We start from the raw sequence: 27,642 nt of genomic DNA, 5'->3' as shown, positions 1-27,642 counted from the left end.
GTTAGGGAAAGGAGGTGGGAAAAGAGATGGGACTGTAGGGAGCTTCTCTAGACACAGAGCGGCATTCCTGGGAACTCAATGGATGTTTGTAGCCATGTGCATGAAGAGCTGGATCAATCAGAGCACGTACCGGGCAGTTTGGGGATGACATCGTCATGTCCTGCTCTAGGACATGCTACAGGCTCTAGGATTGGAGTCCTGACTTCTTTCTAACCTGATTGTTCAAAGATTTTCCTAGAGCCATGGTGGCATCGAGGGGCAGGGATTCCATTCCATCCCAGGGCAGGTGATGAGGAAAACTCCCCCTCCAAGTTTTCTGGGGGACATGGTGGCCAGTTTCTCCTCCAGGTGCCGTGTCTGACTCTTTGCGACCCCATGGACTGTAGCCTATCAGACTCCTCCATCCATAGGATTTTCCAGGCAAGAGTGCTGGAGTGGATTGCCATTTCCTTCTCCAGGGGATCTTCCCAACCCAGGAATAGAACCTGGGTCTCCCGCATTGCAGGCAGACGCTTTACTGTCTGAGCCACCAGGGAAGCCTCCAGGTGCTGCAGGGAGAAGCCAATTCTGACCCCATGTTGGAAACTGTTTGTTTGACTTGCTTTTCATTGCTTTTGTTACTATGCTGCTAAGTAGCTTCAGTCATGTCTGACTCTGTGCAACCCCATAGGCAGCAGCTCACCAGGCTCCCTGTCCCTGGGATTCTCCAGGCAAGAACACTGGAGTGGGTTGCCATTTCCTTCTCCAATGCATGAAAATGAAAAGTGAACGTGAAGTCGCTCAGTCATGTCCCACTACTAGTGACCCCATGGACTGCAGCCCACCAGGCTCCTCCGCCCATGGGATTTTCCAGGCAAGAGCCCTGGAGTAGGATCTTAAATAGCTTGTTTCAGAAGACCCTGCCCCTCTGCCTGACCGTAAACTAAAGCGCTCTTAGAGCTCTTGGAGAGATAATCTGCCCAGCCCACCTGTGAATAGAAGAGATTAACGCTCGCATTCCAAAGGCTGGCCATCCCCTTGGAGATGTTTTACAAGACTGAAGACCCTTTCATTTCACTTCCCCACCGCCTCTTTCTATTCTGCCTTTTGACTTTAGTTCCTCATTGCTTCTTTTTCTCTGACTCTACAAAACAACCTGGCATCCAGACCCCACAAGATGGTCATTTTGAGGCGCTAACCTGCCAACTTCGCAGTCAGCCAGCTCAACAAAACAAGTCCCTTCCTTGTCTTAACCCCTCATCTCTCAGATTTACTGACCTGCCTTGAGGCGAACAGAGTAAGCCCGGACTCAATGCTGTCAGTCCCAAGTCTACTGCTTTGCTACTTTCTCTCCTTCCCATGGCTGCCGTTGACTGATTGTACAACAATATGAATGTACTTCACGCAACTGAACTGTATGCTTAGAAATGGTTTTGATGGTAAATCTCATGTGTTTTACCATCATTAAAAAGATTTAAAAAATCTGTGGAGGTTCTCCCAAAAGCCTAGATTGGGTGATTTACACATGGCAGAGAAAATACCAAATAGCAGGAAGAAAAGAAGTTATAGACCCCCATTCTGTTCACTCAAATCACCTACGTGTCCCACTTGGTAGTTCCTGGTTCAGAGATTATCCAGCTTGAAGCTAGGACACCCACAAAGCCAGATTCTAAGGTCAGAAAGACCAGCATTCAACAGCAAGTATATTTCAAAGAAGTTATTAAGAGCACTAGCTTTTTTTTTTTTTTGTCTTTTGCAAAGATGTCTTTTCTCCCCTGCTTCTTTTTTCAGATCAGGAAAGTTTGCCAAGATAAAATAATCAGGTAATTAAGAACTGGTGTTGTTAACCAGCCACTTCTGTTTTCATTCATAATAAGAGACCTTCCAATTTCCCTATGGAAAAGAGGTCTTGATCGCAACGATAAACCCAGAACATGGAAAGGATAGGATTCACTGAAGTCCCCTTTGGCCTTTGTCCAAGCTGGCTCTGGGAAATTTGGCAAGGCATGGGACATCACTTGGAAAACTCAGATTAGACAAAAAGCCATAGAGGACAGCTCCCTGGGGAAGTGGATCAAATGGATGAAGAACTTGGCCTACAGGGGACAGGGGTACCTGCCAGGGACATTGCCTGCAGATGCTTCCCAAGCCTAGAATGGAGAGAAGAGACTCCCTACAGACCTCTCTAGGGGCTGTGTTTAACTTTGGGGGCTCATCGCTGTGCATTCATTTACAACTATGCTTTTTAAACAGAGATGTAGCAAATTCTTCACTCGTCTACCCAAGCAGAATGGGCCTGGGGCCAAGAGAAGGCTTGTTGTGTCTCCATCACCAGTCCCCTGACTGTTAAGTGAGCCGATGACTGACAGGTGGGGAGGAGGGTGAGATGAATGAGCAGCCCCACAGCCAGTCCTCCCCCTGCCTGAGCCCCCACCTCCTCCCTTCTGTTCCCTCTGCCCTTGTACCTGCCCTTGGATTTTCCCTCCCATCCATTCAGGTCTTCCCAGAGTTCTGTCTCAGAGCTGAAATCTTCCTTAAGCCAACCTCTCTATTGTTTAAAAGCTTATCCCTTGATATTTGAGTGGCTTTACTCAGAAGCACAAGGAGGTGAGGGTGATGATAATAAAGGCTGGAGGGTCTGAGATATTGATTAATTTCTTCTCTCAGCTTCTAAACAGGAAAGGCAAATATCACAGCATTTTCACCAGGTCCTCTACAACTGTGATGGGGAAGAAAATGTACCTTTGTAGGTCGCAACCTCCATGAGGCAACCCCTCCCACCACTCTGACTGTGTTAGTTGCTCAGTTGTGTCCAACTCTTTGCAACCCAATGGACTGTAGCCCGCCAGGCTCCTCTGTCCATGGAATTCTCCTGGTAAGAATACTGGAGTCGGTAGCCATTCCCTTCTCCAGGGATCTTCCCGACCAGCAATCGAACCTGGGTCTCTGGCATTGCAGGCAGATTTTTTACCATCTGAGCCACCAGAGAGGTGACACCCTGCCTCAGAATCATATTTCTGATTTCGAGTGTTGAATGGAAAATTATCTTACTAGCTTATTGCATCAGTTCAGTTCAATTCGGTCGCTCAGTCATGTCCGACTCTGCGACCCCATGGACTGCAGCACGCCAGGCTTCCCTATCTGTCACCAACTCCTGGAGCTTGCTCAAACTCATGTCTATCGAGTTGGTGATGCCATCCAACCATCTCATCCTCTGTCATCCCTTTCTCTTCCTGCCTTCAATCTTCCCCAGCATCAGGGTCTTTTCCAGTGAGTCAGTTCTTCACATCAGGTAGCCCATTGGAGTTTCAGCTTCAACATCAGTCCTTGCAATCAGCACTTATTGCATAATCAGTGCTTATTGTATAATAATGACAAAAGAAAAGGAGTGGTGCCTAGATAAGGCTGAAGATCTTTATCTAATGTTTCAAAGGGAAGAAATGAATCATTCTGGAAACTGCCATCATGTAAAATTCCAAAGTGCAGTAGCAAACCAATGGCTTGCGATGATTTTGAAAAGGAAGCAGTGATCATTGAACCGACCTCTCAGGTTCAATAAATAAAGAAATAGAATGCCGAAGTAAATGCATATGCTTTTAAAGACTGATGGATCTGAAGAAAACTGTAGGGAGATCTTGTACAAAGATTTCATCAGGCATCTGACAAAGTTTCCTAAGATGTCCTTGATACAGACATACACAAACACGCACACTTATAGATATTTGATTTGGTTAAGGTGATTATGTTAGGGAAAGAACACTGAATGAAACCAACCACTCTGGCCAGGTACCACAGTAACCATTTTCATGAGTTATTTTATGACAGGAGGTCCTGGTAAGGAACACGAAACTCATAAGCCACCACCAACGGGAAGAATTCAGGAAAGGTCAAAAGGTGATGCCATGTGTCCTAACACCTCCCAGAATCCTTCTCATTGGCATCCATCTTGGCTGAGCAAAGCATGTGCCACCAGGAAGGACCTTAAGTCATAACGATTGGCCAACAACAACCCAGAAACTAATCTCATCACCATAAAACCCAAGACTGTGAGCCTCATGGCAGAGCCGTTCTCCTGGGTCCCCTTACCCTACTGCCCTCTGCCTGGGCACCCTTTCCCAATAAAGCCTCTTGCTTTGTCAGCACATGTGTCTCCTTGGGTAATTCGTTTCTGAGTCTTAGACAAGAACCCACTCTCTGGCCCTGGAAGGGGTCCCCCTTCCAGTAACAATTAGCTGACTCAGCTGGGAAAGAACCCTACTGGCCAATCCAGGAGACACAAGTGATGCGGATTCAACCCCTCGGTCGGGAAGACCCCTGGAGAAGGAAATGGCAAACCGCTCCAATATTCTCACCTGGGAAATCCCATGGACAGAGGAGACTGGGGGCTATAGTCCATGGGTTAGAAAAAAGGTGAACACATCTGAGCGACTGAACAACTGAGCACGTGGCACAATGGCACAAATAGCCATTTCATATAAGCAGAATCATGTGCTATTTGTCTTGTGCCTAGCTTATTTAGCATGTCCTCAGGTTCACCCATGTGCTTACGTGTTTTTGCCTAAGAAGGTGTCCCTGTCCTTCATACATGTAAAGATCCTTTCATTCTCTCCTCAAAAACAAGGTACATTTCCAACAGTCCTCGTCTCTCTCTTGTTTATGTTAGTGTTTATCTAGTTCAGTCACAGTCACTCTGGACTAATCTGTTGCCTAAAGAATAAATCATAAATTTAAATACCATCAAAAATCCTCACATAAATATCATGTACAGAACAACAAAGTAGAAAACATGCCTAGCTGCTGTAGATTTTTCCCTATTACCCACTCCATCTTGCCTTTCGCCTCAACCAGAAACTCAGCAGGTTGGGATTGTTTACCTGCTGTTGTGACCTAAATCTTCATTACTGAAGGATCAGAATCCTGCCTTAACTGGATTCATACAGTCATTCTCTTAAGCTTAACTACTGGACTTCAAGGTATGAAGAGGCATTCCAGGGAGCCCCCGGTTTGATCTAGTCTTACCTGCCACCCCAGCCACCGCCGATGTAGTAGCAACCCTACATCCTCTTATAATAGGAATGAATTACTCCAGTCTGTAATTTACCTTCTTCTTTGCATATTGATTTAATGGCAAGGGAAGCCTCCAAAACCAGTTCACCTGGAACCATTGATGTGTCTTCTGGTAGACACAGTCTCCCCTCAGACATGAAGAAAGCCCACTAAAACTGCAGGCATTAAAAATGCAGGAATGGGAAGCAAATTTTAGGTATACGAGAGCAGCTATTCTAACTTCTGCCACCTGAATCCTGGACCAGAGTCTGACTGTGGGAGAAATATTAATTTCATTTCTGAACCAAAGCATATACCTTATCCTATAGAACAGAACTCCAACTTAATAAGGTGCTTTCAACCAGGGAAAGGAATCTCCCTGGACACGAAGAGGGGGAATCCACTTGTAATGGTGACTTAGGGACCTTTGGCGTCAAAATCATTTATTTGTTCAAATCCACACGAATGTCCCCGTTTCAATTCTCAGCATCCTAGTGTTTAATTAAGGCCCTATGGTTTATGCCAGAAAAGTAGAGAGACTGCTGAATCAGTTTCTCTTGAAATTCTTCAGCCAAAATCATCCTGATGTGGGTCTCTATCAGTTCTGTGTTTATAAAGGATTAGTGATTTTTCTAGGGCCAGCATCAAAGTTCTTGGGTTCTCTGGTGGCCTGAAAGTGAAAGTGAAGTCGTGTCCGACTCTTTGCAACCCCATGAACTGAAGCCCACCAGGCTCCTCTGTCCTTGGAATTCTCCAGGCAAGAATACTGGAGTGGCTTGCCATTTCCTTCTCCAGGGGAACTTCCCGACCCAGGGATGGAACCCAGGTCTCTCGCATTGCAGGCAGACGCTTTAACCTCTGAGCCACCAGGGACAGTATTTAATGTTCTGGGTTTGTCATTTTCTCTTTTTAATGCTCTTTGATATAGTCATGAGCAGTTATCCAACCTCACAGTCCTTGCACCATCATTCCCAAGGAAATGCTAAATACCACAACTGCTCAGTGTCCAATAGCCTTGTCTTTGAAAGGCAGTTCATCCTAGGCAATCACAGGCCATAATTCACACACCTCTTTTGCTGCTTATACCATACCCTACCCTCGTCCTAGTTTCCACTGGCCATATGGTTGTCACTATCCTCTAGCCCCAACAATTTGATGACCAATCTCAGATTCTCATCTTAAGGATCTGGGGTGTGTGTGTGTGTGTGTGTGTGTGTGTGTGTGTGTGTGTGATCTTGTCCTAGTATCACATATTGCAACAGTCAGTCTCCAGTCCAGAGAAATATGACTCTCAAAAAGCATTCTTCTGCACTGAGGAAGACTGAGTTTAAGACCCAGGTTTCATAAACACAGTGGGTAGGGGAGCATATATAAAGATCCTCCAAGGAGAGAGGGAAATGCTGAATTTTTATGAATAAGGCATGTGCGTACTTGAGTGTTTTGTTTCAAAAATGAAAGTGTGGTGACTCTGCTTGTACTAGAACTAGATGAAGCAGGTCATCCTGAAGGGCTTACATGACCTTTTTCTTAAACTGAAGGCCAGGGACTTCCCTCATGGTCCAGTGGCTAAGATTTTTGAGCTCCCAATGGAAGGGGCTGGAGTTTGATTCCGGGTCAGGGAACTAGATCCCACATGCTGGAACTAAGACCCAGCACAGTCAGATAAAAAAATAAATACCCGAAGACCAAGGCTCCTTCATGTAAATTTCCCCTGCTCTTTCCATCTCTTCCAGCTTTTGGTACCTCACCCATGATTATTTTTCTGTGAACATATTCTACCACCCCAATGAGAGTTCAAGCTGTAATGACACAACCAGAAATTATTTTCTTTCCTAGATGCGTAACCTTAAAACACAGTGATGCCTGGAGAGACAGGAAGAGGTGAACTCCTTCACCCTGTCAGTCATCCCTTTGACCTCAGAGAACTAAAATTATCGATTAAAAACATATTAAGTAACAGAAGTCACAAAATAGTAAATGATTAGCAGAAAGAAAGTCTTAAATGTATTATCAAAATCAAACCAGACAAGGTGTTTTGTTTGAAAAGTGAAAGTCTCAATTTTCATCTATTTATGTATTTACTCAGTTTCCAATTAATATTGCACAGTTGGTCTTCATGTACCCAGTTTCTATTTGCTAAACCATTACACAGATAATTTCCATAACTTAACTCTTGTAATGGCAGAAGCAATAAAAATGTTAAATATTAGAGGTAAGGGATCAGTGTCAATTCATTTTAAAATTACGGAGTAATGATTTCATTATCTGGGAGAAGAATGCAGAGTTTAAGTTCCAACCCCTTTACATTTTATTCTCAAAGCAATGTAACTGAGCAGATTTGTGTTTGTAGCTAGAAATAGGAGCAAATGAAACCAGAAACATCAGGTGATTTGGCCAAGGTTTCCTCTGCCCATGTGAGAGTCTCTGTGATTTACCTAGACTGATTGGATAGATAGATGCAACTGTCAAATGTGTGTCTGAGGCCTCTAATAGAATAATATATAGTCCCATATGAGATAGATGATGGTAACAGTGTAACTCTAGATATGGGAAGAAGCAACAAGAGGGAATATTTTCCTGGACCAAGAGGCTAGTAAGACAGGTGGTCCAGAGAATTTTGGATACTGTTTTATGGCCTAGTCCAGTAACAGCACATTGAGTGGCCTGTCAACAAAATCTTTGCCAAACCTGAGAATGGACATTCTCAGCACCATGGGATAAAATGGTCATGAAATGCCCCCCTCATAATCATGGTCAAGTTTATGAGCCAAAGGGGCTCTGCCAATGAAGACTGACACTCGCCATCTGCATCTACAAAGATTAAATGATGGCTGCTGCAACTGCCGACTTTCAACGCCCCTGAAAGGAGTCCAGGGTGAAAATCAGGAATGAGGCACTCTGTGCTCTGGGAAAAATTGGCATAACAGGCCTTCAGATAGTTAGATCTTTTCAGGAGAAGATTTTATGAGTCCCAATTCTTGCATCTTCTCAAACCTAGAGAAACACTGATGTCATTAACGGTGAAATCTGGTTTGGCTATTAAGGAAAAGTTTACAATTAAAAGTCAAAATAGAGTAGTTATGGTTCAGATATCCTGGGAAATAACTAGGTGATGCTATAGGTGTACTTTCAGATTAGACCTTGTATTGCTAAACACTTGAGTTTTCTGAGTCGTGTCAGGCTTGGATGCCACCATTCTCAAAACAATATCTGCTGGAAGCTAGTAACTGCAACCTTACTTTTTATAAAAGTAGGCAACCGGCCACAAGTCTCCCTGAAGTGCCAGGTCCAGACTGGGTTTCAGGCCTGTTCTAAAAAGAAATGAGATTTATTTTGTCTACTAAATTCCAGTTATCACTCCTCCAACTACTTCTAATTGGGTCTGTTACACCAAAATGGCAGACCAAGGGATTGAGATTTTAATCATACAAGACTCAGATCTAGAACTTGGAACTCAGAAATACTTCCAATTCAGTGTCTATACTCCCAGCTGAGGCAGGCCTATGCTCCATTTTGACAGAAAGTTATCACAGTCATAGTTGCCTAGTTCCCTAAATTAAAACTGAGTAGAACTCTGTGGGGCTCTAGAGTAGAGATCAGTTCTGTGTTGTCCATTTCTTGTCTGTAGGATATAGGCTTCCTTCAGCCTCCTTGAACTTCCCTGAGTTCCAAAGGGTGGATTCAAGCAACTGCTAATAAGGGAAGGGAGGGGATACAGAAACTGGAGAAACAATCAAAGGTTGGTACAGCCTCCAGAGTCCTGGTTCCTACTCAAAGAAATATGCATAACAATGTCTTTGAGCCCCCACCCAGGTGGAGGATGGGAACTTCAGACTGAACACAAGATTCCTGGAGCACAGCTCTGGTGCCTCACCACCAACCAATCAAGAAGGGTCACAAACCCTGCAACCCTCACCCCAAATGTTGCCTCCTGTTTCTGGGGACCAGAGATGACCATCCTGTTAGGTCTCCTGTTTGGCCCCTATCTATTTCATCTCTGAGAAGGGCCAACAGTTTCAAACTAAATTGCTCTTATTACAAGGGTGAATGCTGGTTTCAGGCAAAAAAAAAAAAAAACAAAACCTTGGCTTAGATCAGGTAGAGAGAGACTTCTGCTCTGCCAGGCAGGCCTACGCCCATGCACAGTAGGAAGAAGTTACAGAAAAAAAGAGACCTCCGCCCCAATTCCCAAGAAGTATCTTGAGTATGAAGTCTCTCAGTGGGGAGGTGTTAGGGGAAGCACACTGATTGAAACCACCCACCCTGGCCAGGCACCACAGTAACCATTTGCAAGAGTTGTTTTATGACAAGAGATCCTGATAAGGAATACAGAACTAATAAGCCACCACCATCCGGAAGAGTTCGGGAAAGGTCTAAAGGAGACACCACATGTCCGTCCACTTCCCAGAACCCCTCTCGCTAGCATCCATCTTGGCTGAGCAAGGCATGTGCCACCAGGAAAGACTCTGAATTAGAATGATTGGCCAAAGACCACCCAGAAACTAATCCCATCACCATAAAACCCGACATTGCGAGCCACGCAGCAGAGCAGTTCTCCTGAGTTCCCTTACCCTACTGCTCTCCACCCGGGTGCCCTTTCCAATAAAATCTCTTGCTCTGTCAGCAGATGCGTCTCCTCGGACAATTCATTTCTGAGTGTTAGACAAGAGCCCAGTTTCAGGCCCTGGAAGGGGTCTACCTTCCTGCAACAAGACCACCTGACCTGCCTTCTGAGAAATCTGTATGCAGGTCAGGAAGCAGTTAGAACTGGACATGGAACAACAGACTGTTTCCGAATAGGGAAAGGAGTACGTCAAAGCTGTATATTGTCACCCTGGTTATTTAAATTATATACAGAATACATCATGAGAAATGCTGGGCTGGAAGAAGCACAAGCTGTAGTCAAGATTGCTGGGAGAAATATCAATAACCTCAGATATGCAGGTGACACCACACTTACAGCAGAAAGTGAAGAAGAACTAAAGGGCCTCTTGATGAAAGCGAAAGAAGAGAGCGAAAAAGTTGCCTTAAAGCTCAACATTCAGAAAACTAAGATCATGGCATCTGGTCCCATCACTTCATGGCAAAAAGATAGGGAAACAGTGACATACTTTATTTTGAGGGGCTCCAAAATCACTGCAGATGGTGATTGCAGCTGTGAAATTAAAAGATGCTTGCTCCTTGGAAGGAAAGCTATGACCAACATAGACAGCATAACAAAAAGCGGAGACATTACTTTGCCAACAAAGGTCCATCTAGTCAAAGCTATGGCTTTTCCAGTAGTCATGTATGGATATGAGAGTTGTACTATAAAGAAAACTGAGTGCCAAAAAATTGATGCTTTGAACTTGGTGTTGGAGAAGATTCTTGACAGTCCCTTGGACTACAAGGAGATCCAACCAGTCCATCCTAAAGGAAATCAGTCCTGAATATTCATTGGAAAGACTGATGTTAAAGCTGAAACTCCAATGCTTTGGCCATCTGATGCAAAAAAACTGACTCATTTGGAAAGACCCTGATGCTGGGAAAGATTGAAGGCCGAAGGAGAAGGGGACGACAGAGGATGAGATGGTTGGATGGCATCACCGACTTAATAGACATGAGTTTGAGTAAACTCTTGGAGTTGGTGATGGAGAGGGAGGCGTGGCATGCTGCAGTCCATGGGGTCGCAAAGAGTCGGACATGACTGAGCAACTGAACGGAACTGAGAGAGGCAGAGCCATTCCGTTTGATTATAATAACAAAAGCAATAACTAGCAAGTCAAAGAAGCAGTTCCAACATAGAATCAGAATTGGCTTCTTCTCTGCAATGGAAGGACCTAATAATTTTTAATATTAATGCCCTGAATATCAGTTTCAAAAATCCATGAAAGCAAAACCTGATAGAACTGCAAAGAAAAATAGATAAATCCACAATTGTCAGAGATTTCAAATCTCTCTTCCGGTAATTGACAGAATATGTAGACAGAAGATCAGCAAGAATACAGCAGATCTGAGCAACATGATGAGCCAATGTGACCTAACTGACAAATTATAGAACCCCATAGGACATTAACCAAGATAGACCATAAAATAAGTCTCAGTGAATTCAAAAGGATTCAAGTCATATCAGAAATATTCTCTGACCATGATGGAAATGAATTAGAAATCAGTAATAAAAAGATATCAGGAAAATCTTCAAATACTTGGAAATAAAAGAGTATACTTTTAAATAACTTTTGGATCAGAGAGGAAATCAAGAGGAAATGAGAAAATATTTTGAGCTGATTGAAAGTGAGAACAGAGTATGTTGGAATTTGTAGAATGCCAGCAAATCAGCCCTTGAGAAGTTACAGCATTATATTAGAATGGAAAAAAGGCCCCAAATAATCAGCCTCAATTTTTTCTTTAAGAAACTAGAAAAAGGGCCTTCCCTAGTGGTTCAGTGGTTAAGAATTTATGCTTCCATTTCCAGGGGCATAGGTTCAATCCTATGATCAGGGAAGTAAGATTCCCCCAAGCTGCAAAGTACACCAAAAAAAAAAAAAGAAAGAAACTAGAAAAGATACAGCAGTCAACCCAAATTAGGAAGGAAATAATTAAGATCAAAGTATAAGTTGATGAAATAGCAAACAGCAAAACAAGTGTGAAAATGAATCCAAAACCTGACTCTTTGAGAAGATCAACAAAATTTTTAAATATCTAGTGAAACATTCTTGTGTACCATTTCCAATATCTTATAAATTGTTTCGAGGTCTAGTGAGATAATTTTGTGAAAAATAATAACAAGATATAACTACAGGGAATTTCCTGACAGTCCAGTGATTAAGAATCAGTGCCTTCACTGCCGTGTGAGACCAGGTTCAATCCCTGGTCACAGAACTAGGATCCCATGCAGAGTAGCCAAAAACACAGATATGACTAGAGACTTCCCCGGTGGTCCAGTGGTTAAGTATTGCCCTTCCAATGCAAGGAACAAGGGTTCAATTCCTGGTCAGGGATTTAATATTCCACATACCTTGGGACAACTAAGCCCATGAGCTGAAGACCCAGTACAACCAAAAAAAAAAGTATGACTATAAGATTATAGAGCTTCCCAGGGGGTGCTAGTGGTAAAGAACCCACCTGCCAATGCAGGAGACATAAGAGATGCAGGTTCAGTCACTGGGTCAGGAAGATGCCCCTGGAGAAGGGCGTGGCAACCCGGTCCAGTATTCTTGCCTGGAGAATCCCATGGACAGAGGATCCTAGCAGGCTACATAGAGTCCATAGGGTCACACAGAGTTGGATATGACTGAAGCTACTTAGCATAGTATAGCACAGCATAAGATTATAAGATCATTGCTAAATGTCTATTAGCCTATGGTGCTGCATTTAATTCTGTAAATTGCTTAATGAATTGAAATTGTAGAAACTTGATAGTCAAGGCAAAGTGCATTCATTGGTCAATTCTGTGAGAATTCACAGAACTCGTTCAACAAGGGGAAAAATGGGATGTTTGGCCCCAGAATATGTCCATCTTGTCTCCTTGATGCCAGATCACCTCTGTGGAGATTTCAGAAGAGAAGTCTGTTGCTCCCCATCCCAGAAAACTACAAATGGCAAAGCTAAAGCAAATATCCTACAATCCAAAATGGGATGAGCATTAAACATACCAGTAAGCTCATACTGCATGATACCATGTGACTGATATAAGAGAACAGATTCTGAAACTAGAGTTCTGTGTGCAAAGTCTAGCTGTGTCCTTCACTTGAAAAACTTTACGTAACCTTCAGGGTTTCACTGTCACTATCTGAATAGTTTAGATAACACTGGATCACAGTGCAAAATATATTTCTAACTATGGGTCCCAGTCCAATATGTTGAAAGCCACTGATGTAGTGGCTAAGAGTCTAAGATCTAGTCAGGTCTTCCACTTGCATCTGAATACTCCTTTTGCAGTTCATGTCATAAACGTTTGGGGAATTTACTCAAGCTCTCCATGCTCAATTTCCTAATCTCTATAAAGAGAAGAATCATAATAACGGACTCAAAGGTTGTGAACTATATTTATAACACAAACTAACTTTTATTAATCACTTAAGTCATTACCAGAGATAGAGTAAATGAGCTTTAGCACAGGAACTTTTTTGCCTTGGTTGGTTGGTAGGTTTCAGTGGGTACTTCCTTCTTTGACGAAAGACTTGAGGATCACAGGGAGTAAGTGTCCCATCAAAGCACTGATCAGCAAAAATACTTCAAACAAGCACACACACAAAAATTTTTTAAGGCAACACATTCAATATCTATTCTATAGAAACTATATAGCTTTCCCCATCTTTTAAGTTTTGCCCAAAACACACAATGATAACTTGCTGACAAGGACTAAATCTTATATTTACTTTTATCTCTGCAGCTAGCATGATGTTCATATGTAGACTGTTAGTTAAATCCAACTTCAAGAGCTTAAAATACAGCAGTGTCCAGGGCACAGGAAAAGAGTTGGATGTAAAGACTTGCAAGTGAAGTGAAAGTCGCTCAGTCATGTCTGCCTCTTTGCGACCCCATGGACTATACAGTCCATGGAATTCTCCAGGCCAGAATAGTGGAGTGGGTAGCCTTTCTCTTCTTCAGGGGATCTTCCCAACCCAGGGACTGAACCCAGGTCTCCTGCATTGCAGGCAGATTCTTTACCAGCTGAGCCACAAGGGAAGCCCAAGAATACTGGAGTGGGTAGCCTATCCCTTCTCCAGGGGATCTTCCTGACCTAGGAATCAAACCGGGGTCTCCTGCATAGCAGGTGGATTCTTTACCAACTGAGTTATCAGGGAAGCCCAAAGAATTGCAAAGGGGGTAATAAACAGACTACTTGCTTAACTAAATTAGGGAGAAGGGAGAAGCATGTGTCAAAGATGACTACTACAGAATTAGGAGGGCAGCTCAGCAATGGATAGAAAAAGGGAGAGACAGGAAGAGAGACAGAGAGGGAAGGAAAGGTAGAGGGAAAGAGAGGAGGAGAAAGACAAGTTTTTTAAGAATGCCAGCAGGGACTTCCTGGCAGTCCAGTGTTCCCAATGCCAGGCTCCCTGTTCCCAACGCAGGGGGCACAGATTTGACCCCTGTCGGGGAACTAAGATCCCTAGTCGGGGAACTAAGATCCCTAATGCTACATGATGCAGCCAAAAGTTGAAAAAAACACTTTTAAAAAAGAAAGGCCTGCAATACTAATGAGGACAGGCAACGCTACTCAGTACTCTGAAATGGTCTCTATGGGAAAAGAATCTTAAAAGAGTAGGTATATGTACACATATAACCAAATCACTTTGCTATACACCTAAAATTAGCACAACATTGTAAATCAACTATACTCCAATAAAAAATTAGAACATTTAAATAATTAAGAAGAACTGCATTTTGGTGGTAGGAAAGCCAGTTCAGAAGTTTAAGATGTCTACAACAGGGAGGGGAATGCCTGATCTTCTCCTCACAGTGTGAATTGTAAAGTCCAAAAGAAATGACACCTTCTAGCAAGTTAACCACATGGTCTTGCTCCCACAGTTAGGATTCTTACAGGTATCCCGGAGTTTAGGGATAAGCCAGTGCCTGACGCTAGCACCTGCTTTGGAAGCATGTTCTCTTGTAAACTTCCTGGAGCTTTGGTACTGGCACCTCCAGCACCAAAGGCTGGGATCACTGGGCACCACTATAGAGAGGTAATGAAACTACGAGATGGGAGAGGGTACAGGGCACCCAAGGCTCTCTTAGCTGAGTAAAGTTTCCAGTCATGTTGACTCAGGGACAAAGTAAGAGCATGGAAACCTGGCAGCAGTCCCCAGCCCAGCCCCCAATTGTGAAATCAATGGAGCCTCCCTATGCCAAGTTTCAGCAGGTGCCCCTGGGCAGCCTCTCTTGCGTTCATGAGCAGCTGTGCTCTCTTCATGTGGTTAAGAGGTAAGCTGAAAACACCACATGTCTCTCAGGATTGTGGTGTTTGTTGTTCTTCCAGGACAACAGCTCCAGGGAAATCTCACTCAAGGGTGGGGAGAACCACTGTCCTGTCAGTGCACTGGGCACCGAGAGAAGTCACTCCAGAGGGGCTTTCCTGGTGCTTCCAGGCAGTTCAGTTCAGTTCAGTCGCTCAGTCGTGTCCGACTCTTTGCGACCCCATGAACCACAGCACGCCAGGCCTCGCTGTCCATCACCAACTCCTGGAGTTCACGCAAACCCATGTCCATTGAGTCGATGATGCCATCCAACCATCTCATCCTCTGTCATCCCACTTCTCCTCCTGCCCTCAATCTTTCCCAGCATCAGGGTCTTTTCCAATGAGTCAGCTCTTCACATCAGGTGGCCAAAGTGTTGGAGTTTCAGCTTCAGCATCAGTCCTTCCAATGAACACCCAGGACTGATCTCCTATAGGATGGATTGGTTGGATCTCCTTGCAATCCAAGGGACTCTCAAGAGTCTTCTCCAACACCACAGTTCAAAAGCATCAATTTTTCGGCACTCAGCTTTCTTTATAGTCCAACTCTCACATCCATACATGACCACAGGGAAAACCATAGCCTTGACTAGACGGGCCTTTGTTGCAGTGTGGCCCTCTAGTTCCCGTGTCAGTTCAGCCTTCCAGGAACCAGACCAAGGTACTAATCAGTGTGCTGGAGTACTTCCTGCACGTCACACCCCTCTCAAATTGCCTTCTTGTGAAGTCGGCATTTCTGGGATGGTCCTTCATTATCACCAAGTAGAGGTGATAGAAAGGCAAATACATAACACAGCTAGGAGGGCGGGTCTTTGAACCTTCCCACGGAAGGGTGAGGACAGGGGTGTTTTCAGTCAACAGGAGGAATCAGGTTTACTCTGTGGCCCAAGGTTAATCCCCGCCCTGGAGACCTCTCCTGGGCCCCTTTAGTGACTCAGAAATACCTGGCTGTATTTCCAGGTATTTAAGAATTCGCAGTTCATGGAACCTGTAAGACAGTCTTGCTAACATCTTAAAACGCTGCTTGTAGTTTACATCCCTATTTATACACTTGATATCAGGCCACAGCTTGTCTTCTGCCTATACTTTGTAGAGGACACGGATTTAAATCTATAACTAAATCAATAAATTTGCATCACTCATACTAAAAAAAAAAAGTTGCATCAAAATATTTTTGCTAAGTCATTTTTTTTTTTTTGCTCAATCATTCTGACCTTTGAATTCTGAATGGGAACACAAACTACAGCTTGACTCAACTTGGTTGTTTCCAAATTCGAAGTCGGATGAGATCTAGGGCAAAGAATGCACTCTTGTAGCTCAGGGAGTGAGGGCTTGGCCCAGGCGAAAGCCTAACTACTCAGATTCCAATGTACATCTACAATGGTCACAGATGCTATTCAATATACCCCTCCTAGTAAGCTTTTGAGGCTTATCATTTAAAGTCAGACCTTCTTGTTTTTCTCAATTCAGTTTGCAGTCCAAGTTAATAATTGTGAAAGTGAAATCACTCAGTTGTGTGTGATTCTTTGTGACCCCGTGGACTGTAGCCTACCAAGCTCCTCTGTTCATGGGATTTTCCAGACAAGAATATTGGAGTGGGTTGCCATTTCCTTCTCCAGGGGATCTTCCCGACCCAGGGATTGAACCCGGGTTTCTCGCGTTGGAGGCAGACGCTTTAACCTCTGAGCCACCAGGGAAGCCCTTGTCGTATTATGCTGAGTGCTAATGTGGTATATATAACAACTGAGAAAGGAATTGGCTTGAAGGTTTCCCATGACTCTAAAAATGCCCAAGTGATCTGACTAGACAAGAGAAATTGGGACATTGGTCTCGAGCAGAGTTCCTAGGACCTGTGCTGTTCCTAGGTGAATAGGGCTTGATTTCAGCAGCAACACCTAGAGTCAAGGATGTGCCAAAAGGCAATATCTGGAAGGAAAGTGAAGTAGAAGACAGACAGTGCCACCCAAGATATCAATCAAAGGGATTAAGAGAAAAGCAGAAAGTCCAGGCCCAATATGAGGTCAGAAACATTCAGAATCAGGTTCAAATAAGAGAGTTCAGCGACTTCCCTGGTGGTCCAGCAGTTTTGACTCAAAAAAAAAAAAAACAAAAAAAAACCAGAGATAGAATCTAAACTGAGTGATGGTCCATGCCTTGCCTTGCACTGTTCCCATGGTATTGAGAACTACCCAGGCAGTTGCCTGTGTACAGTTATTAGGGTCTTCTTGGTAGATTCTGTAGTTGCCAAAAGTTGTTAAAAAAAAAAAAAAAAAAGGCTAACTACTCCCCAATAATTTTGCTATAGAATTTTAATGAGAGCTGATTTCAGACAGAATTCTGTCACGAGTAGAGTCAGTTATTAGCAAACATTTATGAGAAAACAAGGGTTTCCCAGGTGGCACAGTGGAAAAGAATTTGCCCACCAGTGCAGGAGACACAAAAGACTCAAGTTCAATCCCTGGCTCAGGAAGATCCATTGAAGTAGGAAATGGTAGCCCACTCCAGTATTTTTGCCTGGAGAATTCCATGGACAGAGGAGCCTGGCGGGCTAGTCTCTTGAGGTCACAAAGACTCATACACAACTGATTGACTGACCATACACACACACACACATACACAAGCATAAAAACAATTCACATGACTTGTTCTGTAAACTCTGTGAAGTCCTGGCTCCCTGTCCTCATATGTGCTCTAACTACCCTTATGAAAGGTTTGATTTGAGACTGATACACAGTCTAGAGATAAGACGTAGTTAACCCACTGACATTCAAAATTCTCTGAGGTCATAGCTGGGCACACAAGACCATTTCAGAAACATGCCTTGAGATCCAGCCCAAAAGAAGAGGGAGGGAAATCTCTCAAAGTCTTATTTCTACCTTGTTCATGTAAGGTGTGGTTGACAGGATGCCATCTAAAATATTTTAGTATATTCATGTCATTTGAGTGCCACTGAGTCACCAGTGAGGGTCTACACCCATACGCCCATTATGAAACATTCATTTCACCAGTAGTTAGAACTCAGGTAAAACTCAGTCCAGTAGTTAGAACTCAGTGCTATCACTGAGGTGGGAACTAAGATCCCACAAGTCATTCTGCATGGCCAAAAAAATAAAATAGAAAGATAAGGTCAGACTTGATTAGTGTGGGCCCTAAATCAAGCACTGGTATCCTTAAAAGGAAGCCTCTAATTGCTACATATAGTTCAGAGCTCTCCCTATTATCTGAAGTTATTGTTTGCATTTTCACTTCTTTATATGCTGTCCTCTACTATGCTGGAAAGGACCATATTTATCTGTTTGTTTGTTTTTTTCCTGTATTCCTTTGTGTCTTTAAGAGTGTTTGCTGAATGGTAGAGGCCCAATAAATATTTCTGAAATCAATGAATGAATACGGCTATAGTTTCCCAGGGTTGTTATAATAAATTACCACAAACTGGGTGGTGTGCAACAACCACACCTATAAGACATAATTCTTTCACAATTCTGGAAGCTAGAAGCAGCACCAGTTCTCAGAGTGAGGGGCAGGGGAAGCGGGTAGAAATACAGATGAAGGTGCTCCCTCTAGAAGGAAGCAAAACCATCAAGTGAAAAAAAGTCTGGTCTGGTTGATGATGGGATAAAACTGGAAGAAATTCCATACTGAGGAGGTCAGGACCCTGGACTCATCAGATCTAATCTAGTGAAACTGATGTAGAGAATTTGCAGCCCCATAGCTCATGCACATGGTTAAGTGCCCTTGATCAGAATCAACTTTGGAGTGGAATGCATGACTTTGTAAAAAGCATTCAGTTAATGCCATAGATGGTGGGGCTGGCACTAGCATGGCTCACAAGGAAACCAATTCCAAATCCAGAATGTGTCTGTCCCACTATAGACAAGTTGCTGCCCTAATTACACTGGAAAGGCCCAAGGCATCACATTCCAGGAGACAGCTCGGGTGGCCTTATATCCTTTGGTGGTATTGTTAGGTAGTTAGAATAGGAAAAAGGAGTCCAGAATGGCCGTGGCTAAAAGATAAGGAAGGGAAAAACCAGCGAAAATAGAACAAAGAAAGGTCTGAGGACCAGAGTGAGGACCTCAGGGAAAACAAACAGCAGTCCTGGTTAGCCCAATTTACTTAGGGAAGGCCCAGGGGGAGGAGGAAAAAAAAACAATAAAAAGAGAGGCCAAAATTGGGCTGGGGGTATCTCTTCTCTTCGTGTCTTTTTGGGTCAGCATTTCCTTATGTCTTGAGGAAGCATTTTACTTTACTTTCTAAATAAAACTGAGTTGTAAGATGGAAATGTAACAGTGGCCTGTCCAAGAGCTGTAACACTGGTCCCTCCGAGGGCTGTAATGCTGGTCCGTCTGCCGCTTCAAATTTTTGTTGCGACAAGACAGAACTGGGGAAATTACACACTCCACTGACAGTATGGAACCATATTGAGGTTTTATGAACCATATTGAGGTTGCTACAGCTGTGGGCAAGCTGGACACTCCATAGTGATAGCAGCCAAGCTAACTTGACTACAAGGAATCTGTGTTATGGAGTCTAGGCATGGCTTCCATCCCCAGCACCTTTATCACTTTGTTCATGGAACTCATTAAGCATGTCTTCAGGAGCCTGAGCAAAGAGCCGTGGTAGAGTGGAAATACCTGATTTGAAAACACGCTCAGCAGTAAGGGACTCCCAGTGAGCAATCACATGAGACAAAATATGATCTCACTGTGGGATGATGTCAGAGATCCATCCATCCATTCATTCATATGTCTCTTCTCTAGAATTTGTTACAAATCTTCCAACCAGGAACTTCCCTGGTGGCTCAGTGGTAAAGAATCTGCCTGCCAATGCAGGACACATGGGTTTGATCCCTGATCCAGGAAGATCCCACATATCACAGAGCAACTAAGCCCGTGTGCCACAATTACTGAGCCTGTTCTCTCGAGCCCAGGAGCCACAACTAGTGAGCCCACGTGCTGCAACTACTGAAGCCCAAGCACCCTAGAGCTTGTGATCCACAACAAGAGAAACCCCAATGAGAAGTCCCCACTTGCCACAACTAGAGAAAAGCCTGCACAGCAAGGAAGACTGCATACGGCCAAAAATAAACAAATAAATATATCTGTTTAAAAAAAATCTTCCAACCATTAATTCCTACAATCTGGCTAAAACTGCAGCCATGATAGATGGATAGATAAACAGACAGATATGTTAGGCAGGTAGAATAGGAAAAAGGTGTCCATACTGGCGGTGGCTAAAAGACAAAGAAAGGAAAAGCCCTCGAAAATAGAACAAAGAAAGGTCAGAGGACAGGAGTGAGAACCTCAGGTAAAGCAAACAGCTCTCCAGGCTAGCGTAGTTTACACATGGCAGGCCAGGGGGAGGAGAAAAAACACGTAAGAAGAGGAGCCAAAACTGAGCCTCTGGCCTCTCTTTTCTTCCGTCTTTTGGGTCGCCCGCCCTCGTGCCTGGAGGATGTATTTTTCTTTGCTTGCCAAATAAAACAGCTGTAACACTGGTCCATCTGTTGCTTCAAATTTTTGCTATAGCAAGACAGAACCAAGGAAATTATACACTCCCCCGACATACAGATAGATAGATAGATAGAGATAGACAGGAAGGAAGGAGGGAAGGAGGTTAGAAGGAAGAGAGGAAGGGGATATACATTCACGTCTGTTCATCTTTCTCAGGCTATGCCTTCTAGGCAAGGTAGGTAATGAAGTGTATAGACCACTCAAAATTTCGCTAACAGGGACTATTTCACATCAGCTTATATAGTTCTGTCCCTGAGTGTGGCTGATACACTACAGCAGGTCACTTCTTCCCGAGATAAGTATTTGATGCAAAGACTACTGCTTCCTACTCTGCAGGCGCTATCAGCAGAGTGTTATCAATGCAGTGGACCAAACAGCTACCCTCTGTAATAAGGAGATGATAAAAGTCACTGCAGACTATTGTGGCAAAATGCCTTCTGTCATTTTATGTCATTCTACATCAAGATAAGTCAACTGCCTATTATGTTCCCTGTTTATTGGGTGAGAGCAAAGAAACTGTCCCCTCAATAGCTACATATCAGGTGGCAGGTGCTATGTCAATTTTCTCTAGGAAAGAATTTAATCTAGAACAGTAGCTGTTATTAAAGCTACCATCTGATTAATTTTGACTTCCCTGGTGGCTCAGATGGTAAAGAATCTGCTTGCGTTGCAGGAGACCACTGTTCGATCCCTGGGTTGGGAATCTCCCCTGGGGAAGGAAATGGCAACCCACTCCAGTATTCTTGCCTGGAGAAACCCCATGGATAGAAGAGCCTGGCAGGCTACAGTCCATGGGGTCACAAAGAGTCAGACACGACTGAATGACTAACACTTCACTTTCACTTTTTGATTAATTTTATAATAAGCCACTTACTTTATTCTAGATCTGACTTCTGCACTGTCTAAACTAGAGGAGTAATAATATTTGCCACCTATAGAAGAGTTATTAATTTTCCAATGGTTGGTCTTCTCTTATTTCATCATGATAGAACCCTTGTTTCCAGCTTGGCACACGGCCCTTCCAGCTAAGAGTGGCCATGAGACTAAATCCTGGCTGATGGAATATAAGTGGAGGCGTTCTGCACTTATAAGATTTAAGGGTATTTGTTGGGGACCTTATCTCACCCTCCTTTACTGCTGCTGCCTAGAAAGAGTGTGTAATCACCGATCCTCTTACAGCTGAGAGGCCATGGGAATGAATGAGATCATCGTGGGTGTCAGTACAGAGGATGAAAAGAAAAGTTAGGATGATGAAAAATCAGAAGAGGTGACTAACTATAAGGCAGGCAGAGAACTGAAAGAGTTATGCCCCAGAGAGCAAGAGAAGAAAGTGATTCAAAGACAGCTGTTCAACAATATTACATAATGCTTACAGGTTGAGTAAAACTTGGAATGAGAAATGATCACTGAATGTGGCAACAAGCAGTTTCCTGGTGACTTTGGGGCTTGTCCACTGTCTTCTCATGATTAAATTCAGGTTACACATTTTTGGCAAGAACACCACAGAAATGATGTTGTGCCCTTCTAGAGAAAAAGAACCAACAGAAGATGAAAAAAGATTCATATTTTATGACAAAACAAGAAAAATTTAAATTTCTCTATGCATGTTTGAGCCGCCTCCCTCCCCTTTAGTGTATATCATGCAGACCTCCTTAGGAGATAACCTGCCTTCTTAATCTTATAAAGAGTCAGGATGACCCGCAACTTTGTACCAGCAGATTTGGATTGTGTAACTGTCAATACATCATCTGATAAATTGCCCTTGGCCTTAAAAACACACATAACTGTGCATTGATCTCTAATGGGGCAGAAGAGTCCTCATTGTTTTCTAGAAGACTGTCTTCCAGGGTTATAATACCCAAGTTGGCACCAATAGAATTTTCCAGCTCCTTCTTTAATCAACTACTGATCTATGTTTCATTGGCATATACCTATATGTGCATAGACCTTTATAAAGATTATGAAGAGTTGGCTTACATGATTATGAGGGCTGAGAAGTCCCACTATCTGCCATCTGCAAACTGGAGACCCAAGAAAGCCAGTAGCGTGATTCAGTCCAAGTTCCAAGAAGGCCTAAGAACCAGAGAAGGCAAAGGTGTAAATATCAGTCCAAGGACGGAGAAGATGAGATGAGACATCCATTCAAGTGGTGAGGCAGGAAAAAAAAAAGGAGGGAATTCCTCTGTCTTCTGCCCTGCTTCTATTCAGGCCCTTAACAGGTCAGATGATGGCAACCCACACTGGGGAGGGTAATCTACTTTACAGAGGTCACTTATTCAAATGCTGATCATCCAGAAGTCCTCCACAGACTCACCCAGAAATGTGTAATCTGGGCACTCTGTAGCCAGTCGAGCTGACATCTTATTGGAAACACATGATGTTTCAACATAGTGTAGTTAACTCGATCACAGGTTTCTCCACTGTAAATGTCCAGTTTCCCTTTCAACTTACTAAGAGACTTGTGGGGCTGTATTAATACTTTGAGACTCTGCAGATATCCTGTTTTTCATCTGTTTTTTTGCCTATTAATTTTAGCATTTATTCTTACTTGTAATTATTACTACTTTGATGCTTACCACATAGTAATTTTTTAAATTTCTGCCAACCCACCTAATTTATTACTGTAATTAACATAATGTAATTTATTAATATAATATAATTATTAGTGTAATTGAAGAGTCTTCTGCTCACTTCTAAGTGAGAATTGGTAGGACTGTGTCCTGACTACTGGCTGTGTGGTTTGTGGTGATGGTTCATGGTCTCCTTTGTCCAGGAGAAAAATTGGGGGGTGGAAGGAAAGGCACCAGCCTTCTGACCACGAAGAAAAGAATTGACTTTCAGTTCTTCATATTCTTCTCTAAATTTTATGTGATTATGTTTTCATGAACTTAAAAATCACACTTTACAGTAAAATAGACCGTAACATGACTGATGACCTTCTGGGTGACTACATTCATTAAGTCAGAAAGGAAAGAGTGGGAAGAGGGTAGAAATGAAATAAAAATTTCTCATTCAATTTCCTCTGCATGTGAGAAGCAGAGAAAGGACAGACTTCTCAAGCTCAGCGTAAATGATATGATGACCTTTATAAACCCCGGATGCTTTAGATAACCTAACAAAGCCTTTTCATGGACTTGGCTGGAGGCTCAGGAGGCCCTGTTGACTCAAGAAAGATGCTTTAATTTGAAAGGGGTTTTGGTTTCTATTTTTCCTTACAAGAGCAGAAAATACAACCTTTCGTCTCCTACAGAAAACTGTACTCTCTTGGTGGAAAAATCAGGGCAGGGTCTTTTATCAGATGAATTCCAACTGTTTTAGGCTTGGCAACTCACTGTTCCTCACAATGCTTCCTTACAAACAGGCACAGGATAGAGAATTATTAGTCTTTGTGTAAAAACCAAAGGGAGGAGGGCACTGCTGTAATAAAAAAGGACACACTGGCCTCTGCAGACAGGTGGGCTGATGGCTGGAACACTGGATGACTGCAGCTCTCACTGCCGAGGTTTGCTGCCAGGGCGTCACACAAGTTCATTTCAGAGTCTTCTCTCGACTGTCTCGTGGTTTGCTCTCCAAATATCTAGACTCCTCTCATTCAGAATAACCCTGGAAACGCCCTGCCTTCCTGATCTTCAATCAATTCCTTGATCAGACTTTGACCCTACGTAAGTCTTGTATCCACAAACGACAAAGGAGTGAAAATGAATTTTATATCTCACATGTTATCCTTTTGCCCTCTGACTATGAGTACTTCCCAACACAAACAAGATCAGATTCTTTTCTCTGAGCAGTAAGAACATTGAAGGAGGCAAATAGAGAGGAGATGGAGGACTGGTTCACGAAAAAAAAAGAGGGGGTGGGGATTGAGGTCTGTCCACCCAAATACTAATGCGGTGATCTTGAAGAGCCCTGAATTCAGTCCAGCCCAGTGGTTCTCACTAAGAAGCTGGCTTCCCCAAGGATATCTGGCAAAATCTGGACACATTTTCAGTTGTCACAACTAAGCGGCGGGTGGGCAAAGACTGCTGGCATCTAGTGAGTAGAGGTTAAAGACACGGCTACACATCTTACAATGTATAGAATAGCTCCCACCACTGATAATGAATTATCTAATTCAAAATGTCAGTGGTGCTGAGGTTGAGAAAGCCTGCATTCAGTCTCTCTGAAAAACCTCAAAAACTTAACCATGCTCATTCTTTAAAAGGCAACTTGTATCATGTCATGCCATTCCTTAAAACTGTTTAATCTTTCCCATTTTTTCCTGTTAAGATTAACCAAAAAATCCTCCACTCCTTGAACCTGCATGACCTGGCACCCACCCTCCCTCCTTTCTTGTGTTCTGTGCAGTAACCAAACTAACTTTATTCTTGTTTTTCTAGAAAGTGTCGTGTTTCTTCCTACCTTACAGGGTCTTAGCACCTGCTATTCCCTCATATGTTGTTTCCTCCCTCTTACCGGCCCCTCCCCCCTTACCCTGCTCACTGCAGCCTTCGAATCCTTTAGGAGACCTCAGCTCACAGGTGACTCCATCAGAGACTCCCTCCCTGACCTCTGAGCTGTCAGCAGTCTGAGGTGAGAGGCCCTGTGGGAAGAGAACCCAAGCCACCCCAGCTCTTGCAGCCATCCCGGCTCAGCCCACAGTGGAAATGAAGCCCGTCTGGACACCCAGTGCCAGCGGGGCCCCTGGCTGTGGACAGGCCTGTGAGTGAGCCCAGGAGGGCAGCAACAAGCCTGCCTCATCAGCCTCACAACTGTGCTGAGTAATGAATAAGTGACCACTGCTTTAGGCCGCTTATGTCTCGGGTTGTTTATGTAGTGACAGACAACAGATTCATTCTCCCTGGTGTTCCTCACTGTGCACTAAGAAAAGCTCCCTGCTACTGTGGGAAATTCCCCCCTCACCTCCTGCTCTGTCCCCTTCACAGGACTGCACTCAGGACCTGAGTTTCTGAGTCATGGTCCACTTGACAGGATGACGCTCTCTCCCCAGTAGGTCAGTGAGTGTAGTTGGGGAGACTGTTCCCCTTCCCGTCTCACCATCCTGTCCGTCAGCCACGCTGGAACTGCAGCCCTGCACTGGGCCAGGGTGTTCTCATTTAGTTAACTCAAGAGCTTGAGTAAAGTCAAAAGGGTATTAATTTCACTGCAGGAGGGAAAGGGCCGAAGTTTTTCACAACTTTTCTTTTCCCAAGTTCTGAAAGGGAAATCACATAAACAGTTGGTCATTTAGCAGAAAAGAACCCCTACATGGGAACGCCTCAGGGCAACACCATCCCTCTTGCCCTTGTTTTTTTACTGAGAGCCCCCTTCCACTCTCTTCACATGAATCTCTGTCTCTTACAGGAGACCAATCCTCATGGGAAAACTTCATCCCCATAAAGGTCTCATCTCCTGAATCAAGCTCCATTCCCCTGCCCAGTCACCAGTCTTGAGTCTAAATTACTCAGTTGAGTGACAGGGGTGTTTCCTGGGGCTCAGGTCAGTAGGGTGGGAGTGTCTGAAGGAGAAATCATCTGATACAGTTGGCTCCTGGCTCTAGTGTGAGCCTGGGTCTCCCAGACAAAGGATTTCCTTCCAAGAATCCCACCTCTAAATACAAAAAACAAACAAAAAAAGAATCCCATCTCCGAGAGGTCCCTGAGTGTCAGGTTCTTGATAGAAGGTCTATAATCCTCACCTGCCTTCTATCAGGAGGGGAGGCATGAATTTCCCAAAGTAAATATCACTTTCAAAGGGGCCGATGCAGACCACACTCGTATCAAGAAATAATTTTCTTAGCTATTCCAGCACGTTTCCCTTCTCTAGTTCTCAAGGAGACTAACACACCATTACTGGGCAGAAGAGGGTTTGATTTCTTTCTGCTTTGTTACTGACCCTCCTGAGTCAGACATCAACAGAGTTCCTTCCACTGTTTCCCACAGAAGAATCAGATGAGATGCACAGCAAAGTTTCAGTCATTGATAAGAAAAGGAGGGGGGGAGTTTACCCTTTAGTACACACTCCCCCTGAAGGCAGGCTTCCCTGGTGGCTCAGACAGTAAAGAATCCACCTACAATGCAGGAGACCTTTGTTCAATCCCTAGGATGGGAAGACCCGTTGAAGGGAATGGTCAGCCCACTCCAATATTCTTACCTGGAGAATCTCATGGACAGAGAAGCTGGGCAGGCTATATATAGCCTATGGGGTTGGAAAGAGTTGGACACGACTGAGCAACTCACACTTTCACTTTCATTCCCCCTGAAGGCACTTGGACTCGCTGCTTTATTTGGTTCCAGTCCGCAAAGAGGCAGTTGGAACTCTTGTGGGTCAAGCACACGTGTGCACCCACGGCTTCCCACGGCTCCAAGTTGCACTGCCAGGGGCAACATCTCTGCACACTGGCCCTGGACACCATCTCGAATCACAGTGCGAGTGCAGTGACTCTGCACACGGCCCCCTCGCTGCCCTATCGAATTACAGTGATGGGTGCAGCGCCTCTGCACACACTTGGCATCCCTAGATGCCAATTTGAATTACAGTGCAGGACCCAATGTTTCTGCATACAGCCCGCCAAGCCAAGCTGCAAGCATTTCACACCAGGGACTCTGGTCTGAAGGGCTAGGTACAAAGCCTCTGCTTTGAACAGGAACCTCCTCAAAGCACAAAGGAAAAGAAAAAAGTCTAGATTTTATTTATGACCAGAATCTATGTTTACTCCCTGGGAACTGTTGATGGGCTTTGCAGGTAACATGTCCCTCCTGTGTTTCCCACCCTGAGGTCGCTGAGGGGGAAGGTCTGGCTCCTGCAGCTTCCTGTGAGTGTGGGGTCCTCTGGACCCTGGGGAGGGGCAGGACTTCTCCCGCCTCCTGGAGATGGGTCAAGGTGGCGGTTACTGTTTTTATGGTGACAGTGCTATGTATGGTTCCCCCAGCCAAGATCACTGGCCACCCTCTGAGCACAATGATTTCTACACTTACTCTGCTCTTTCAGGCAACACTTTTGTTGCTTTTGGGAAGAGAGGCTTCAGGTCAGAGAGTGGTTCACACCAGTACTCAAGGGGATCTGTTTACCCAGGTTGTCTCCCCACAGGTTGGGGCTCAGGGCCCCTTTCACTCGAGTGTGGTGTCCCCACAGAGTGATCCCCTGGAGCTTCAGGGCAGATGGGTGGTTGGCATCACCAAGTGGGAT

This window comes from Capricornis sumatraensis, chromosome 12 (assembly GCF_032405125.1).
Source record: "Capricornis sumatraensis isolate serow.1 chromosome 12, serow.2, whole genome shotgun sequence".
NCBI classification, from domain to species: domain Eukaryota; kingdom Metazoa; phylum Chordata; class Mammalia; order Artiodactyla; family Bovidae; genus Capricornis; species Capricornis sumatraensis.
This window is presented reverse-complemented; position numbering follows the sequence as displayed.